The following is a 19,685-nucleotide window of genomic DNA, read 5'->3' as shown; positions in this document are numbered from 1 at the left end:
GAGAAGCATTTCTACAGAGGACCAAAGGGCCTTTCTAGGCTCCGTTAGAGACCCAACCCTCCAATCAATCTACAAGGAGGTTGGGTTGTTCACCAATGAAGCTGTGCGGATGGTGCTGGGTAGAGAATTTTTGTGAAATGAAAATAGGTACCGTGTTAACATGGACCTTACATCCCGCTTCTTAGTGTCTCTTCTAGACTTGGGAGGAGACAAGGTGGATATGCTGATGCTGTTGAGGAAGGTTTTTAAGGAAGACTTCCTCAGAGATGATATTACTCTTGTCATCCTTGCAGAAGTAGGGGTGGGGATCCCTTGGGCGAGTGATTTATCCAAGCTTCTCCTCCCTGACCAAACACTGCCAATGGCTAGGCAACCGTTTCTCCTAAACCTAAATGCGAAGCAGCTGATGCATCATAGAAAATGGGCATGGATTGGCAGGGACTTCCTCTGGAAATGGTTCCTCCTGGATGACTTTCCAAACTACATGTGGCTTGAAGAATTCTCTCAGCTTATGTTGTCTGAAGAATTCTACATGGAAGGAGGGCCAGATTCATAGGGAAAAATTGTAAACAATTCCACTACCTGTAGTTTTTTTTTCCTATGTCCTTGAACCCTAACAGGCTGAGTGCCAGAGGTTCACTCATTTTGGCTTTTAAGTTTTTGGGGGACTCAAGTCTCTGACGAAAAAATTGTAAATTTCAAAAGCATAAATAATTTAATGATAATTTTTCAAATTCCAGTTTATTTCACTTTGCCTCTTACATTCTTATGGATATAAAAATGCTTTCTATAATTCTATTTCATTTTTATTAATTAATTTCCTTCAAATGCTTTTTGTATATGAGCTACATTATTTCAATTATTTGTTAAACAATGGAAATAAATTTAATACCGTGATCTTTTTATGTAATGCTATAAAAAAAAAAATTCAATTCATTCCATTAATTATTTGTACATTGATTATGGTTGATTATAATTTTATAAATATATACTATTACTATATAGTCATTCAAATACAAAATTTCAAAAGTTGCAAGATACAAAAGTTAATTGGTCAAGGTTTTTTGATTCAATTAATTGAAACGTTTCAAGATACAAAATTTGTCCACAACTTATAGCAAGCAGACAAAAAAACTAGTTCATTGTCGATAGGCCGCTCACTCAGTCTCACTATCCCCCTGGTCCTCCCAGTCCCTTCCCTCCTTAGAGGTCGATGCTTTGGCTTTCCCTTTTGCCGCTTCAGCTTTCATTTTTGGAATGTAGTTTAGGAACCTGAAGTTAGGGTCGCCCTCCAAGCTTGCCAGTAGCTGTATGGCCCTTCCTTCTTCAGCCCTATCTCTCAATGCCCTACCAACCTCCATCCTTGCCACCACATGCAAAGCATTCAGGACTTCATCCACCCTCATTAATTTAACAAAGAGTCTCATCGCTTCCCACCCCACTCAGGCTCGTTCATGGCACTGGTATTTGATTTCATCCTCTGGGCCATGAATAAAAGGAAGCAATTCCTCCTTGTCGTCCCCTTCCATAATTCGAATGCCAACTCTCCGCACCACCCACTCCAAGATTGAATCCAGGTTAATCAAAAACTCCCCATCAATGAATTTGACCAATGTGAGTTTTACCTTTTCCAGCTCCGGTTTGAATTCACAGGCCCACACCATAATCAGAGAGTAAACCTCCATGTTAGTTCGATACTGGTGATTGATATGTGCCACCTCCTCTGCAAGCATCAGTCGAGCTGCCGCCCATAATTTCTCCTCCTTAAACCTGAATAGTCCTTGCATTCATTTATCAGATACTTTGCCCAAAAAGGGCACCAACTTCTTGTCTGTTCAAAGTGTGAAATTGGCCTCCATTGTCTTACAGAAGGTATGATTCTATGAACTACAAACTACAGATTTGTTCTACACTTGCAGCTGCTTCAAAGCAAAAAGTGTTACATAGATGAAAAGGTAAAAAAATCTGCCTCTGTCTTAACTCTTATAGGCCGGGTAATGAATGTGCACAATAAGACATTAATGCCATGAGATCAGGAAAAAGATTTCCTGCCATCCTCCCCTTCCTCCTTTCATGCGGCATGCCGCAGACAACTCCTTGTGCAACAATAAATCGCCACCTTGGCATTTGTACTTTCCAAATTTTCTTGCCTTAACAGGTTGAGGACTGCAGTTGCACATTTTTTTAAATTAATAGACTAAATTTATGTTGAAATTTTATATATATTTTTAAACTATTTTTGAAAATGATATATCGTAAATATATTTTCAAAGAATTTTGTTAAACATTAAATTAATATTTTAGATTTAATATTAAATGTTTTCTTTTTAATATTAAACTTTTACCTTTCAAATTGCATATCAAAATTTATATTTTTATTTAGTTATTTGTTTTATTCTAGAAACTAAGTTTCATGTTTAATACTATTTTTGAATTTAAAATTTTTACAAATAATATTAACATTATTTTTAATAGTTATCTCAAACTATTGCCCAATGCCCGGAATTGAACATTTTAAATTTAATTAAATAGAATTAAGTGAAAGTCTATACTTAATACTTATAGTCTATGACTCTATATACTATAAATCTCTTTTTCGGGCGGAATTTTAAAATGATTTAGTAGACTTTAAAAACAGACCAGAAAAGTAACACGAGTATGGTGACGTGCTAGAAAAATGGCAGAAGTCGTGGGACCCACTTCATTGAAAAATAGGTACCATCGACCGTTGGATGAACAAAGATCAATGGCTAGGGTGGATTTCGGCCTGAATGTGGGAAGAGAACACCTTTCTGAGAACTTTGCCTGGAATTGGACATTTTAAATTTAATTAAATATAATTAAGTCTAAAAATCTCTTTTTCAGGCGGAATTTTAAAATGATTAAATAGACTAAAAATCAAACCGGAAAAGTGACACGAGTATGGTGATGTGCCAGAAAAATGGCAGAAGTCATGGGACCCACTACATCTTAAAACAGGTAATATTGACTCGCGACCGTTGGATGAACAAAGATCAATGACTAGGGTGGATTTCGGCTCGAATGTGGGAAGTGAACACATTTGGGAGAACTTCACCTGAAATTGGACATTTTAAATGTAATTAAGTACAATTAAGTCTATAAAGCTTTTTTTCGTGCGGAGGTTTAAAATGATTAAATAAACTAAAAATGAAACCGAAAAAGTGACACGGGTAAGGTGACGTCCCTGAAAACTGGCAGAAGTGATGGGACCCATGACAACTAACAACAGGTACCATTGTCCATTGGATGAGGAAAGATCAACGACTTAGGGTGGATTTCGGCCCGAATGTGGGAAGTGAACACATTTGGGAGAATGTTGCCCGGAATTGAAATGTTTTAAATTTAATTAAATATAAGTAAGTCTGTAAAGCACTTTTTCAGATGGAAGTTTAAAATTATTAAACAGACTTAAAAAACACACCCGTAAAGTCACAACAGGTACCTTGGTCCCTCGTCCATTGGATGAGCAAAGATCAACGGCTTAGGGTGGATTTCAGCCCGAATGTGGGAAGTGAACATATTTGGGAGAACTTCGCCCGGAATTGAACGTATTACATTTAATGTCCTTAGAAATTTAGAATTTATACTAAAGTATTGAATGTTTTGTCCTTCGACATCGAATAATTAATAATAATTAATAAAATTACAACATGATTCTTAATATCCTCGGAATTTATACTGAAGTAATGAATGTTTTGTCCTTCAGCATCGAATAGTTATTAATAGTAATTAATAAAATTACAACATGATTCTTGATATTTTGCCCTTTAGGTTTTACTTTTCTACTTTTTAGAGTTTTCAAAATAAGAGACTCGTAAATCATAATCATCTTTTGTTTCTTGGATAAACCTATAAATCGAGGGAGATTCAGAAACAGCTACTAGATTGAGGAATGCAAGTTGCAACAGAGACTGTCTACGCCAATCTAGTGAAATAGAAATTCCAATTTTCGGGTAAAATCTAGAACACCTACATCCCACCTTTTTTGCTTTTGGTAATCTCATGGTCCAATTTGAGGGTTAGCATTTTTTAGGTTTTTATCTAGCTGCCTAGCATTATTTTGAATTATTAACAATAATAGTGATGGGGAAAACGGGAAGTAGTAGTTCAACAAGAAGCCAAGTGAAAAACAAAATGTACCTTAACCTAACTGAACTGGTTAAAACACTAGGTTTCACTGATGAATACCATGATATTTATGACCCTGCTATCCATGGTGAAAAGCATATCATAGATATTAGATATACATTGTCTAGTATGGTAGCAGATGCATCCAAGGCAAAATTTACTATTTTCAACCCAATGTTACAAAAAATAACAAATAAAATTGCATCGTGGGACGTTGGATTGGGAAGCATGTTGTTACCTAAAGTATTCCCTTGCCCTGATTTTGTCATGGTCTGTGCCAAAAATTATGATGAAGATAAATGTGAGATTTTGCCAAGATCAAGAGCTCAATGAAATGTACAAAATAGAGACATAATATGGGACAAGAATAAACTATATTCTCATCAATAGAAAATGATCAATAATCAAATTACATAGTTACATACAATGTAGATGAGCTTGCTTATATAGGCAAGGCTAGGGATATGTGAGAACACAAAACATGACATGTGGCTCAATAAGAAACAAGGGTAGGTAGGAAATAGGTGTGGGTAGGTAGGAGAAATAATATAATAGTCCACATGAGGTGGATCACCCACTGAATGTGGAGTGTAACAACAAGAGTGGAGTGTAACAACAAGATCAACACCATAAAAGGTGGAATTTCTCCTACACACACAATCCCAATGTGGCACAAACACCCAAGTGTCTCATACCCAAACTACTATGAAAATGCATTTCCTAAGTAAACTTAAGTATAGTGTAATAATATCCAAGATGAATAATTATTTAGACCAACACCCCCCCTTAAGTGCAACTTAGGGGAATGCACTTAGGTCTACAATGCAACTAAGCAATACAAGATGGGTCCCAGCTATGAGGCCATGTTAGGTACCCATGTACAAATGCAAATCCATGCAAACCAATGCAATGAAATCTCTCACAAAGTGGGGAAAGAGAGAAAAACCCAATGGGAAAAGCCCCTCCCCCAAAAGAGAGATGAAAAACATACAAGAGAACTCTCATAGAAGAATGTGAAGGACAAAACCCCATGTGAGGAAATAGTCCCCCCCATATGAGAGAAGAAGAGAAGCTAGGAAGCCCCCCCTCAATGTGGAATCTGCACCAATGATAGAAGCTCGATGTATGAAGAAACTGCTCCACAAACATCAAACAACATTCCTCCCCTTAGGAAGAAACAAAACCAAAGGTGTATCCATGAAGTCTCCCCAATCATGAAGGGAAGATGTATGAAGAAAACTCATGATGAAAGGAATCTCTAAAAACTGCTCAAATGTCCCCATGTCGATGCTGAAAGATACCCCCTCCAAAGGTGGTAAACTGTGCCACATTGCTGAAAAAGGCACTCCAAGATCTAGTGGAGATGGATGTAGAACATGTCCCAAAGACTCACATGTCTCCTCAAAACATAAAGAGACCTCCTCCAACTGTTGTACATAAGTATCCACAATCATGTCAACCTCGAAAGAATGATCATGTAGAGAATGAACAAGAGGGTCAGAGTGTGCCCTCGCAACAATCGAAGAAGGATCACCTTCATCAAAGAGAAGATGAATGTCATCAATGATGTCTCCCAAATCTGCAATGTAGGATTCCACAAACAAACCTGTAATATCTATCAAGTAATCATCCCATGAATCTGAAGCTAGAAGACAATGAATATCTTGCTGCACTGAATCATATGAAGGCAAAACTGTCACACTATCTGCATCATCAGGTGCAATAGGTGATGTGATATCAATATGAGAAGATGAAATACAAGGCTCAAGATGGGGTCACATGTGAGAATCCCCATGTTCAAGTGCCCAAAGTTCTCCTCAAAATATGAACCATCACAAGAAGTGTGATCATCACGTGTAGAATCATCAAATGTGAAATCATCATCATCAACAAAATCTAAAAAGGAGTATAACTGAGATGCATGATCAACCATCCCAGTCGCAATGATAGTTCTAGTCTCCATGTCTCTAATGAAAATTGAGTCAGGTGTGAACTCCACAACTCTCTTAGTTGCACCATGTGTGATTTGATAGATAGAAAGGAGATTGTTTGTCAAGTGGGGTACACACAACACATCATTGAAGGAGTTGTCCCCAATGTCAATAGATCCTTTCCCAATCACATCCATGTATGTATTATTGCCCATCAAAATATGTGGCATGGTGCAAGGCTCAAATGTAGAAAACATAGACTACGAAGATGCCATATGATGAGAAGCCCCTAAATCTAGAAGCCATCTCCCTAAATCATGACTAGTAGTAGCACATAGAGCTTTTCCTTTTCTTGTTCCAAAAGAGTGAGTCTTCCCACTTGTAGAAGCCATGAATGCTTGCCCTTTTCCTTTTGAATGTGAGGAAGTGGAAGTTGATGAATCATCCTTCTTGTAGACTTTAGGCAAATCAATGTTATGCTTTTTGATGATATGTGTAAGCTCATCAATCTTCTTAGAATGGCAACGATGCTCCTCATGACCAATATTTTTGCAATAAGCACAAGTAGGTCTCTCCCTCTTTGGTGAATTATCTCTCTTGGAAGAGGATGAATCTCCTTGTTGTGGAGAAGATGGTGCTTTTTCTTTAGGCTTTGATTGCCATTTCTTCTTGTTTGAGTTGTCCTTTCCTTGATTTCCTTTGTTCCCTTGATTTGCCACTAATGCTTGAGACTTAGAAGCCTTAAGAATGCCCATGCTTATCAACTTAGTTTGTTCCATCATCAACATTTCATTGAAAGCATCAAATGTAGGCATTGTGTAGCTTGAACCCATTGTCATCCTATGGGTTTGGAAACTAGAAACAAATGCTGCATATTCTTGTGGAAGCTTGCCTATCAAGTTGAATATCAATTGAGTATCCTTCTTATCAATGCCACAATCTTTGAGTTGTGCCCTCAACTCATTTGCCTTAGTGACATAATCTTGTATAGTATCAAAGTTCTTGGGATCTAACATGGTGAGATCACTATCAATTTGATATCCCCTAATCTCATCAACTTGACCATACAAGTCTTGAAACTTTTGCCAAGCATCCTTGATTAGAGTACACTTCTCAATATGAAAAATGAGATCCTTTGATACATACTTTCTTAAGGTACCAATTGCCATGATATTTTTGGTGAGCCAATCCAAGTGACCAACTGGATCAACCTTAGGATCAGCTGGAGCAACAATAGTTCCATCAATGTAATGAGTGAGTCCCTTTTCCATAAGTTTACTCCATGCATCAATTTTCCAAGTAGCATAATTATGAGGAGTTAAGAGAGGAAACTTAGAAGAACCCATAGCAGCAAAAAGGAAGGAACACAAAAGTACAAAAGAACAAGAGACACCCCCCCAAATTCACTCAATCAAAGTACCCCCCCTAAAGTGATGATTTTGACACTTTATACTTAGTGCGATTACAATGAGCCACTTGCAAAACAAGGCAAAGTGGACTTATGATGCAAATTTTAAAACTTCTCAAATGAGATACAAGAGACTTCAATCAATAGTGCAATGAATCTAACTGAGATTCAAGCAAATATACAAGTACCAAGAGAGCCAAAAATGGCCAAAATCTGAAAGTACAATTTCTACTTACAATGGCATCAATCTAATAGTATCATGTGAAAGTAGACAAAAAAATACGCACTTTCAAAAAAAATGGCACCTGAAAAGGAGGTCGTAAGACCCCAAACGAAGCCTCTGAAGTTGCAAAAACTAGGATTACTCAAGTACAGTCACCAAAAACTACATTTTCCAAAAAATACGTGTATCAAAATCAAAACATTTCTTCACCACTATGGAGAGAACAAAATTCTAGCCCATTTCAAAAAAAATTGCACCCAAAAAGGAGCAAAAATGAGCAAGTTATGGCCATTTGAAGTTGAACTGCAAAATCAAAAATGCAAATGAGAGGGGCCTGCCAAATTTTTTTAAAATGCTAATGTGGCATTGACGTTAGCAAGTCACTGGGTTAAATTTGATAGCCATATGACCATCACAAAAACTTCACCTATCTGCTGATTGGGCATCCGTACTGTACGGACGAATGACGTGGCAGATGATTGTGCAGGTGACTGCGCAGGCTGTACCATACGGATTTGCTGACTGGGTGAGCCACGTGGCATCTACATGGCAGCCATACGGATGATGTGTCAGTCAGAGGTGGCCACGGGCCAGTGGCCTCCTACCACGTGGCGGACATGGATCGCCGGTTTAGGTTGACCGCCGGTGAGAGGAGGTTGTCGGAGCCGAAAGGCCGGCGGAGTCTGTGCCAAGAGGGCCCGTGGCGGGAGGAGCTGAGCTGCGTGGGAGGGAGCTTGGGACGGCATGTAGAGCGAGGTGGCGGCAGCGGGACCAGTGCTGCAGCGGGCGTCGGAGAGTGGCAACGTGTGTCGGGAGGAGCCGGCGCGGCGGCGTGGGTGGCGGCAGAGTCCGGCGACGGCGGTGGTGACGTGCGGTGAGGATGAGAAATGCTGCAGTGGGTGCAATTCTCGGCGGTCTGCGGTGGGTACAGCGCAGGTACATGGCCTGCAACTTGCAACACGTAGGTACGGGGGGGTCTGCAGACCCCCAAAATTTTCTTTTGTGATTTTTTTTTGATTTTTTTTTTTTCGAAATTTTTTCATTTTTTTTTTTTATTTTTGATTTTTGAAAAATATTTTCAGAAAAATAAATTTATTTTTTTTCGAAAAATAAATTAAAAAATTTGAAAATCCGTACAATACTAGCAAAATTGGCGAAAAAAATTTTCTCACCAAAATAGGCCGACTTTATAACCAAAATTCATGGAAACGGCCTTCTGGATGCAATGGCAAGGCTGGATCTGGTCTAGGACACCTCCAAAAGATGTTGCTCCTTAGATCTACCTCTTGATGTCGCAATAATGCCTCTTCAAGACGAATCAATGAAGCCCCAATGGCTCTGATACCATGTGAGATTTTGCCAAGATCAAGAGCTCAATGAAATGTACAAAATAAAGACATAATATGGGACAAGAATAAACTGTATTCTCATCAATAAAAAATGATCAATAATCAAATTACATAGTTACATACAATGTAGATGAGCTTGCTTATATAGGCAAGGCTAGGGATATATGAGCACACAAAACATGACATGTGGCTCAATAAGAAACAAGGGTAGGTAGAAAATAGGCGTGGGTAGGTAAGAGAAATAATATAATAGTCCACATGAGGTGGATCACCCACTGAATGTGGAGTGTAACAACAAGATCAACACCATAAAAGGTGGAATTTCTCCTACACACACTATCCCAATGTGGCACAAACACCCAAGTGTCCCATACCCAAACTACTATGAAAATGCATTTCCTAAGTAAACTTAAGTATAGTGTAATAATATCCAAGATGAATAATTATTTACACCAACAATAAAAAAGCAATTGTCAATAAAAATACAAAAGAGGAAATTCTATCCATAAACGAGGGAGAATTTGTTCATTTGTTGAACCTAGGACTTGAAGCCTAAAATTCAAACATCCAAATTGACCTTGAAAAGCTGGCAGGGAATTATGAGAGTCTCGATCCAAGTCACAGAGATTCATTTATCAAAGGTCTAATAAAGATTGGTACTAGTATTGTGTTGGATCAGAATCATAAGCCTCCTTATGATTCTAAAATTTTTGTTCCATGGGTTGAGGATACTATTTCCTTGCTGTCATTTTGCTTGGGATTGGAAAATGATAGGGAAGTGGGTGCAAGCCTTCTTGAAATGATTTATAATATCCATGTGCAAGTCAGCTAGTAAGATATAATTTTATTGATCACATTGTAAAATCCATGCAAAAACAATTACTTATGATCAAAAAAGGTTCCTGTAAGACATTTAGGTTCTCATCCTACTTGTGCTATCTCCTTCTATCCAAGTATTGTGCAATATTTGAGACCAACAAGCTTCAAATTGTGAGCTATAAGATTGATGAGAAGACTAGGAAGAGAACAGATTGTCCAATATATGATTGGAGCCCAAAGATAAGGATGCATGATAACAGAAAGAACTACAACCATTTTGTAGACTTCTTTTTGGCACCAATGTATAATGAAATTATAAGCACTCCCTCCAATGCCTAGGTTGCCTATGTCTTGTAGAGATTGCATTCAACTCGGAAGTCAAATAGAATTGGCTGACTGGTTCTTCATGGAAGAATTCACTGTGTTTAGGTTTTACGGATCGGCAATAAAATCATACAGACTTCCAATACATGTGAAAGAGAGGGTATTTGCATTAGAGTATGTACAGCAATTGGAGAGCACAGATAGGCACTTCCATGGTCAGCAAAAGAAGAGCATATTTCCTTCCTTACCTTTCTCATGTGGAGGGTTCACATTTGAGAGAAAAGCATTCATTGTGGCACATGATTTCTTGACAGTTTTTCACTTTGGTGATGAGGGTCTCTGGCAGTATCATCCAATTGGTGTAGTTCAAGCAAGGCTTAAGAAAAATGGGAACTCTTCAGCGTTATGTCAACATGAAATTAAACCATTGCTAGAAAAGCTTAGAAACAAGGACTCCTGGGATGAGGTTAAAAAAGAGATGGAGAAAATTGCAGCTGACAATAACATTTCAATAGAAGAAATTTCATCACAAATTATGGAGGGTCAGGGCATCCAAAATAGGAGGTCCTACAGTTTCTACATAAAATTTGCTAATCCATCTAAGAAAACTATTCCCAAATCAATTCTGCATGAATGTAAAGAGAATTACTAAACTCAAACCAAAATAAATGATTTTTGGACTATGAGGAGGAATCTCGGTGAACCAAAGACAAGTGCAGAATTTGAGAGCATCGATGAGGATGCAGAGTTTAGCAAATTGTGGGATATGGAGCATGGTGGGACTAAAGGTGATGATGATGAGCATGAGGTTGTCATTGAGCCCCCTCCAACAACTACTACAGTGCCTAAAATATTAGGTGGAGTCAGTGAGTCCATGAAAGACAAATATAGCAAAGGGGCAAACCTTGTGGAAAAAATGGGTTTTGAAGGTGGTGGTCTAGGTCCCAAAGGAGAGGGCATTTGGTATCCACTTTAGGTACAACTTCCATCACAGTCAAAATCAAAAGGTCCTTATAAACCAATTATTGGACTTGATTCTTTAGATTCATTAGAGATAGGTACTACTCATTACCCTCAGGGTCCACCTACATTTGTTTCTGGTTCAAATCCACAACCACCACCACATCATGGTATTCCCATTGGTGGTGAATTAAGTGCCACTGCCACTGGTGGGGAATCTGGGGATAGTATTCCTATTATTGTTCAGTCAAGTGCCGCTGTGATTGGTGTTGGACAAGGGCAACAACAAAATATCTCTTGCAAGAGGCCACTAGAGGTAGATACTCAATCTCATACTATTGAGAATCCTATATCAAGTGCCACTAACACTACAAATCAATCATTTGCAGCTTCAGATCACACACCTCAAAAGACTATGAAAACTACACATGAAAGTGTCAGTGGGAGTGGGACAACATCAGGAACTATTGTTGGTAATCCTAATCCTGGTCAAGCATTAGTTAAAACCACAGGAATAAGTGGAACTGGAGCCTATGTTATTCCTATATCACCTTTCAAACATTCAATTACTTCAGCAACCCTAGATTTTCAATTTCATGATTACTATGAAAAATTTGAACACACGACAAAAGAAAATAAAGAAAAAAAGAAAGCATTTCATAGGAATTCCATGTCTGAAGTTGTAAATGAATAGCCTGCAAGGAACAGGGTATTTCCAACATATGACCCATATAAAGATATGATGGAGTTCATGGTTGTTATGCCCCTAGGCCCATCTAAAGATAAAAATCCACCACACAGTTATATAGATCCCTCTCAATTTCAAGTTAGCACCCTCCAAATGGATTTCTCCAAAGTACATAATGTGGACAAAATTAGTGTGTCAAAAAGGACTAATGAAGTGGTCTACACTTCACTGCTAAAGGTGGAGAGAGAAAAAAATAAACTAGAGAAACAAATAGAAAAGTTACAGGCAGACCTAGAAAATGAGAAATCAAGGAGGAAAGCAACAGATAGCAAGTGCAATGAATTATAGAAAAGGATAAAAAATTCGGGCTCTGCAGTAGAAATTGCAGAGCAGGACAAGAAGGTTGCAGAATTGAAGGACCTGACACAAAAACTGGCTAAAAGCAGTAATAAAATTGTTGAGGAAAAAGCCAGTTTTCAAAAATTATACAGAAGTTATGAGTTTGCTGCCGCCGAAATGAAAAAATTACAGGACCTATTGGATCATGGGAAGGAAAAAGAAAAACATTTGCAAGAGGAAGTAGAGGAAGAAAGAAAAAAATGTGCACAAATGAAAGAAGACCTGCACAATGCAAATGATAAAATAAAAACTTTGGATGATAGATTCAAAGATAATATGAAAAATACAATGAAGTATATACAAGAAAACATTTGGCGGGAAATAATGCAGAGGAGTGAGAAGTTGTGTGAATGGTTTCAATTGACTGAAAGTATGAGACAAATTTTTTTTAAAATCAAACTGCACTATGAGAAGAGCACACATGTTTATTCAAAAGAGGAAATGGCAAAAAAGATTCTGAAAGTAGTCTACAGTTCCAGTGATAGCTACTTGGCATCTAAGGGAATTAAGAGCCACATTGATGCCACAGTTAAGACATCATCTATCATTCAAAAATGCCAGAAGCTAAGGGAAACATCAGAAGTTATAGACAATTGTGGAAAAAAGATAATGAAGCTATAAGAAAAGAAAAATAATTTGATTAAACTTTGTTTGCCTAATCCTGTTGACATAGAAAATAAATTCATTGGAGAAGAAGCTTACAAAGAAATCATGGAGAAAAAAATGAAGTCTGATTTAGACTTGCTTCCAAAGGACACAACTCCCAAAAGCTTTCTGGAATTCATCCAACCATTTACAACTCTAAATTCGCTATTGGATGAAATAGTGATGTCAAGTAAATCTTCTAAATATGGAATGTTGACAAAGTTGGAGTTGACTTTCCATAGTTTACAGAATATTGACCTTCTATCAGACGAAGAGTGGAGCACCCTACAAAAACTGGCACAGAATTCTTAAGAATCATAGTATGTATTGCACAATTTTCTTCTTTTATTCTTAATTTCAAGGTTTTTTTTTTTTCCTGTTTGCTATTATTCTAATCTAGCCTATGAATATAATTTATGAATAGGAAAAAAATAGCACTCGCTATTGCTATTTTGCTAATCCAGCCTATGAATCTATGATGCACACTACAAAAATTTAGCTAGTAAATTTGTATTCTCAAATTCTCCCTTTCTTTAACATTTATGCATTTCTCTATTTCTGATTAGTAGGTTTTAGACACTCCTATAGCTATTATCTATGTGTAATTTGTCATGACTCATGGCGTGAATTAATATTTAATTTTGAACTCTATTTTTTGAACAAGAGACATCAAACATGTAGCACATGTTAAATTTCTAATACGGCCTATGATGGCCATATAAATATGTGCTGAGTTTGTGATTTTGATGTTCAGTGTTCACATGTTGCAAACTTGCAATTCGACCTAAAGCTGTTGTTGCTCCCTTGTTTCTATAAAAGGGAATTCAGAGTCATTTGCAATTTTGCAAAGGGTTCTGAAACTTTGTATTCACTTTTGCATGGACATTGGAGAATCACACAGGAGTTGTTGTTTCTCTCTTGTTTCTATAAAAGGGAATTTAGGGTCATTTGCAAAGGGTTCTGAAACTTTGTATTCACTTTTGCAATTGGCATGTAGAATCACATAGATTGGTGTATTACTATTGAATGAAATGTATCATATGGCTATATTTTGAAAGAATTAATGAAAATCTAAGTTCTCAACATGTGTATTACTATTGAATGAAATTTATCATATGGTTCTGAAATATATCACACAGATTTGAGGCTCAAACATGTATAAATAAACAATAAACATCTCTGTATCAATAAACACATTATGGTTTTTTTTTACTATGCTATTTTAAATCTGGAAATAGAAAGTTGAAAAATAAAATTACAAATCAATATTAAATTCTAATTGCAAAAAGTAATATGCTTTTGTAATATGAATGATGAGATATAGTAATAAGATTAATAAATACCAATCTCTTACAGTTGCCATTCATCCTCATCAAATTCAGTGCTTTCTTGATTCTTGTCTATGGTTTCTTTACTCTGAGACTAAGTCTGCATATCTTCGTCGAACTGCATCTCAATGCTACCAGTAGGTCTGCTAGTCCCACTGGCACTTTGGTTTGAAGTGTTGCCCAAACCTCTTCTTTCACATTTGGACCTCCAGATTTGCAGTGCTCTATCATAAGGAAAAGTGTGGACATCATACCTAGATGTATAGAGCCTCAAGCAATTTTCCAAATTTTTGTCTAGTTTGTTTCTTAGCTTTGATTTTAGGAACCCCAAAGCACTGAAAACTCTCTCATCTTCCACCGAACCCAATATCATGGTAAGACATAAAGCAGCAAGCTTCACATATTCTGGCATTGAATCACGCAAGGATGCGTTCTCAGCTATATATTTCCAAACCCTTGTTACTGATCCCTCTTCGCGGGGGTTCTCCATTTTGGCATATTGTTGTTTCATAGTGTACGCAAAACAAGATGATTGCTCTTGAAGATGAGTTTCATCTAATATTCCATTTATAGTTACTCCATTCAATTCTCTAGATATGCAAAATTGTTTTATCAAAGTCAGTAGCTTACTTTGAAAATCAGATGCACTATTGAGGCTCCAATAATGAGGAAACACAATAGACATGGCTTCGATTAGGTTGTCAGGAGGGAATCTGCTTCTAATTTCTGAGGAAAGATCATATGCAATTTTCTTCACAGAAGTAGTTATAGTCTCAACAATCTTGTCGAAATCTTCCTTTGTAACTCTTGCTAGTTTCTTCCTGGGACGCTTTCCTGGTTCCTCGGGGTCAACCGTAGCATAGAAGTGCATTGGTATCTCAACTCCCTGTACATTGGCACATACCTCCCCGTCTGCACCGATTTGTAAAAAGTTATCAAGTTTGTTCAAATCTGTGAGTGTCCGCCACTTAACAAATTTTTCATCAGATAGTGTTGGTTCATTTCGATAGAGATTGTCGAGGGTCATGCATGTCATCTTACATAGCATAGCATATTCTGCAATATGTAGAGCTCTTTTTTGGGCAGCCTTCATAATATTCCTCATTTCCTCTAGCATGGGCAGAAGAGCTGCTAAAGTTAAGAGTGTCTCTAAATTACTTAACCTGCCAAGAAGTTTAGGAAATTTTGGTTGATCTAATTCATCGCGAGTTGTGTGAAATAGTCTAATCAAGGATGGATATTCTAAAAACACTCGATGCGCTGGACCATCCAAAGAGATCCATCTAGTATCATTATCCTTGAGAAGCTTGTTCCCATCAATTAATCCATCAGCAAAGTGTTGAAATTCCATAAATTGCTTGGGACTTCGACAAAAGTGTGAGTAGAGCTCTCTGATTAAAATTTCAATTTTTTTAACCGAAGCAAACTTGCTCACAATTCCAAAAGCTAGATTCATTCTATGAGCCATGCAGTGAATTGCAGTAATGTATGGTGCAAATGAAGTTTCAATCTTTGTACAAAGACTATTCCTGTGACCTTGCATTACTGAAGCTCCATTTGCTCCAACACAAACCAATTTTTTTGGCTACAGTCATGTCATCCATACCTCCATATTCAATTAAACTTCTCTTTACTAGTTGAAATAAATTTTCCGCTATCGCACTCTCCTTCATTTTAGCAACAGATAGTAGATGAGGTTGGTGGGTATGATTCTGTATAGTATAAACATGCATGCATACCCATGAAGTATTGTCTACTGCCATAACTTCATCTAAAGAAAATGCAATGAAGTTTGACTCTCTTATTTTTTCTTGTACATCTTCTATTTCAACCTCGGCAAGACAACTTACCCATTCCTATCCATTGTTTACTGACCAGTGTCTATTAGGATAGTTAGGAACTTTCAAAAAGTGTAATAAACCACTAGTTGATGGGAAATCTATCATAGCACGCCCTCTACTCAAAATATGAAAAACAACGCTTAACTGAACAACTTTTCCTAGTTGTTCTATTTGCATTGCTTTTCCAAATATAGCTTCAATAGAACCTTTAACTTCAGCAAGCTTCGTCTGTAATTTATCATGAAAATAATACTCTTTGGCATTCCTCACATGCTTACATTCATCCTTTGTTTTCCATCTTATCACTAATTTTTCAACCCCATCTATCATTTGTTTTTCATAAACTTTACCCATATGCTTTTCTATGGTGTCAAATTTTAGCTGCAACCTAATTTCCTTCTTATTTTTCCAAGTGCAAATCTTACACCTGCATTCTATTGGAGGCTCACCTTCAATTGGATTCTCCACTAGTTCAATGAATGGATACTTTGATGCCTAATTAATTTGAAAATTCCTGACTAACATATCCCACTCCTGATCCTTTTTTGATTGTGGTTCACCGTTTTTTGATATGGCTTTTCTTTTCCCCTTCTCTGCATTATCATCAATGGAATTATCACCCAAGTCGATTATATCATTCTAGCTAACTTGGGTATCTACCAGATAATCTTCTTCAAGATCATCCTGATCTGAGATATCAGGTTCGCTGCCATCTTCAACATGTGGTGCAGGTGGCAAATTTTGTACTTGTACTTGTGATGATGTACATTCCTGATTTTCACCAGTACCACAATCTTTTCCAATGCCAAAGTATGAAGATAACGTTTTGCTTTTTGTTGTCCTCTCCTAGCCCTCCCCACATTTAGGTTTCCTACCCCTCTTCATGTTTGACATCTCCAACGAAATAAAGGCTGCCAAAAAAATATCAATTTGCTGAAGAAGCAATAATAGACTATAATGTATAATATACCAATTCAAAAATATGATCGCTCACCTTTAGGCTTTAGGTAACTAGCAGTTGCCAATACAGTCAACAACAATGATTTTTCTTGGTCTGAAACTTCGCTATTGATCAGAATTCAGAGCCTAGAACCCACCAGATTGTGTTGAGATAGATTTGATCTTTGCATGTATTTATACCAATCCTTATATGGCAAATTCCGCGGGAATTTACTAGTACACAAATATTTGGTGAATCTCGTGTAATTATAACACGACTTATGTAATTTTCGAGGCAATTATAGGTCATCCAAATATGACTTATGTAATTTTTGAGGCGATTATAGGTCATCCAAATACGACTTACGTAATTTTCGAGGCGATTATAGGTCATCCAAATAATAGGCAAATAGAGAATACAATATAGTTGGCGAAAGTTGGGGTGACTGGAGACACGCGTCGGCAAGATGTCGGGCGAATTGGGTCCCCTCGGATAAAAAATCTTCACATACCTATAGGCGAATTAAGGTCATCTATTAAGGCAACCTCGAAGAGTGTAGGTGAAATAATTAAATTTACTGTGTGTCCACCATATATTGTATTGGCAAAATCATCACATAGAAACATTTAATTGCATAAAACATATGGCGATTGGGCCGTGACGTTGATGGAAATTGATAATGTTCTGGCGACATGGCCACCCCCATACGGTACAAAATATTTGCCATTTCTGATAGGGCCGACGTGAAAAATTTGCCATTAGCGAATATTCGCCACTAAAGTAATCATTGCCCAAGGGGGATTAATCATAAAATCATACCATTGTACGATATGATAATCACATATGAAAAATTCAGCCCGTAAAGGAAATAATGATACGAGGGAAAGGAGCGAAGATCCTTGCCCCCCAAGTGAGGAGAGCAAGGAGAAATATTACACATGTTTCGATGGTGATTAGTTTCAAGTGATATGTCATCCTAGTGGAACAAATTCTTTCAAGGAAGGGATACATAGTTCTCAAGAGGTCATTCCCTGCTAAGGGGCTTATCATACTCACGAATAATCAAAACCATAGAAGAGGTAAGATTTCAAAGAGAATGGAGGAAAGAGAGGAAGTGCAGTACCCATTAAAGATGCCCCTCTCCAAGAAAAGAGGAAAACCAAAGAACAATTATATGCTCACATAAGAATAACCCTATGCAAGAAAAGAGATCTAATAATGAATAATGCACAAAGATAGAGATAAATGTATAGAAAGAAGAAGAAAAATGGACTTCATGGTGCTACCCAAAAGTATGTTAAATTGAAACAATACCACCACTAATGATAAAGAGCTCTCGTTAAATGGGCTAATTATGCCATAGGGTGAAGAGCAACATGAAGGGAAAAGAAGTGCTAAGGCAGGATGTTTTTTACCAAGAAATACAGTTGGATCCTCTGTGAGATAAATGTGTGCACTTGAAAAAATTTATTAAATGCATAACATTTTCCAAGAGAATGGGAATATAAATCATGAAATGCAATATTCAATACCTTTCACTTGCTTAAGTTTTTTTTTTTTTTTTGAGAAGGAAAGGAAATGTTCTTGTCATATTTCAATCTCCAATAGATTCTTGTAGCTAATCTGTCAAGATGGTAAATATCATCTTCCCATTAAGAAGAAGGTTTGTTAGAAGAAGGAGTTTCATTATCCACAATTCTAATTTTTCCACTTTCTATGCCATCTTGAATAGATTTTTAAAAATTGGGGCAATCATCAGTATTATGGTCATGGGATTGATGAAATGAACAAAAAGGATGCTTTGAAGAAGAAGCATTCTTGTAGGCTCTCTTTATTTGTTGTTTTTGAAGGTAATCCTTAATTTTTTGAAGTCTAAGGAATTCGTCCATAGAAACAGGGGTACTACTTCCTAGGCCTCTTGTAGTAGTTTGTGTAGGAAGGTTTATAGGGACAAGAATTCCATGCTCAAATTTCCCAATTCCTTGTCCTTTAAAACCTTATTTTGTAATTATATGAAAGCCATGACTATAAGAATGTTGCAATTGACTAGATGGAGGAATGGGACCATGAATTTATTTGAAATCTAATGTGAAAGGAGGAAGAAAATGATTTGTAGATGAAGGAGGAGTATCATGTGAAATGAGAATCTCTTTGCCTTTATCAAGCTTATCCTTTTTGGAAGATTGGGGAAGAACATATTCATCATCTAAAAGCTCATTTTTAGTGATTTCTATGCAAGGAGAAAGGTCATGAATAAAATGCATGACATCGTCCTCTCTACATAGACTTTAATGTTGAAGATAGGTCTTAGGAGAATAAGGAGGATCTAAAGATGTAATAATATTAATGTTTTCATATTGGCCCCCTTGCTCAAGGGTATGTGTAGAAGAAGAAGATGGATCCATGTTACTTTCCAATGCTTTCTCTCTTGTAGAAAGATCATTGGGTAAAGCATTAGATCTCACTTCTTTCACACAAGATACCCTAAGAGAGGTACAAAGGTTAGGATCTTTAGATTTAGGATCTATAAAAGATTTAAGGTGATTAACATAGGAAATGCATTTTGTTAACAACATCACCATAAGGCAACATAAATGATACATGAAAGCTTTGAGATCTAATTGAAAAGAAAATAATTTTGAAATTCTAACACAATATGACCAAGTGCTATGAAGAAAGAG

The sequence above is a fragment of the Cryptomeria japonica genome, chromosome 2, assembly GCF_030272615.1.
Source record: "Cryptomeria japonica chromosome 2, Sugi_1.0, whole genome shotgun sequence".
Taxonomy (NCBI): domain Eukaryota; kingdom Viridiplantae; phylum Streptophyta; class Pinopsida; order Cupressales; family Cupressaceae; genus Cryptomeria; species Cryptomeria japonica.
This window is presented reverse-complemented; position numbering follows the sequence as displayed.